Source organism: Marmota marmota, unplaced genomic scaffold (assembly GCF_001458135.2).
Source record: "Marmota marmota marmota unplaced genomic scaffold, marMar, whole genome shotgun sequence".
Classification (NCBI taxonomy): domain Eukaryota; kingdom Metazoa; phylum Chordata; class Mammalia; order Rodentia; family Sciuridae; genus Marmota; species Marmota marmota.
The window spans coordinates 924,805-926,650 of record NW_025999862.1 but is presented as its reverse complement, the minus strand read 5'-3'; positions in this window follow the sequence as shown (position 1 = coordinate 926,650).

Genomic DNA, 1,846 nt, shown 5'->3' with positions numbered 1-1,846 from the left:
TCCTAAAACTTTAGATCACGTTTTATTAATTTCTAAACACTGATATTGAAATTTATGAACAAAAAAGTAGATAATGAATTGGGGAATATTTTGTTAATAGGTCCCAAGAGGCTACTATTATATTATATCAGCTTTTGCATTACTATGATCAAAAGACTCAACAAGAACAATTAGAGAAGGAAGTTTATTTTGACTCACTTTTTCAGAGGTTCAGCCAATGGTTAGCCAGTTCCATGGTTCTGGACCTAAGGCGAGATAAACATCAAGGCCGAAGGGCATGGCAACAAGGAAATAGCTCACCAGAGATAAAATATATATCCCGAAGGCACACCCCCAGTGATTTCCCTCCTTCAGTAGCACCCTATTACCCAGTTAACCCATAGCAGTGAATCAGTCCACCTATTAGTCATAACTCTTAATTTCACCTCTGAACATTCTTGCATCGTCTCACACATGGGTTTTTTGGGGGATACCACATATCTAAACCATAACAGCTACTGTATTGGAAACAATTTTTGACTGCTAGTAGGCATTTTATTGTTTTATATTGTTAAAATCAAATTCTTAAGACCAAGGAATCCCTGAAATAAAAGTGTTCATTAAGCCATTGCATATGCTAGCAGGAGAAGAACCAGGTCCTAGGACAAGTTCTTGCAACAACTGCCTAGATAACTGTTGGAGATGTGCCTGCCTGATCTATAAGCCAAAAGCATTTTTATAATGAAAATTTGGGAAAGGAAAGCATCCATTGCTTACATTGAACCTACATTGGTTATAGATAATAGGGCAACATAATGGGATGTTGGGAAAGTTTGGGGATAGAAGGAGAAGTCTGTAAAGAAAAGTATTTGTTGCTTTGGGGTTGGTTGGGATTGCAAGTAACTTGTGATGGTGCCTGAGGGGTAGCCATCAGAGATTCTGAATAAAGGTTTCAACACACATTTAGGAATGTGGAATTATCTTTTGTTGGTTTGGCTTTATGAAAACTGTCAACTGAGCAGCTGTTTCCTTATCGTCTCTCCTCTCCTTCCTGGGCCCTTGAAATTAAATTCAGGACATCTCAGAATTTTTCTCATATCACTATGGCTTTAATATTATGTAATTTTTTTATAAAAGGAAATTTAGTTTGCACACACAGATCGTAGTTGGGAGAAGGAAAACAACTGACACATGATACCTTTATAAAAAAGAGGCTCTAGTCTCTTCTATCTTTATTACAAGTTCTCTTTACTAGACCTGCCTATTTAAATTACTTAGTTCCTTTAGGCTACTTCCTCTGTGTGGGTGTTAGTTCCTCAACTATAAGCTGTTATGGCTCTTGTACACCATGCAAATTAATCAGGAATACTATTTATTATAACTAAGTTTTAAAAAATCTATGAGGACTAGTTGTTAGTATCAGCTAAGTGATTGAAATTTCTGACCCACACAAATATTTTGTAACAACAATAATTTCTTAGAGTGAGGTTGTGTAGAAAAAACGAACTCATTTTCTTCTGCTCTGCTCTCATAATAACACTTCCGTGAGCCCAGATGTATATGTGTTTTTCCCCACACCATGCAATTTTCCACAGATTCTTCCCCAGACTGAGTGTTCTCTAAGTTAAATCAATTCTGACAGAGATAGCGTCAGATCCCAAAGGGTAAAGACTCAGTCTCACAAGACTGTCCTCATTCTGCTGCTTAGTCACAAGCCTCAGGTTATTTTACCTATACTTTTGAGCAACCAGCTATAAATTGAGGTTCTTAAGTCCCCTCCTGAGGCTTGTTGAATTTTCTAGAGTAGCTCCCACTCAGGTAGGACAGAAAAAATTAAAAGATAGATAGAAAGGAGACAAAAGAAAGG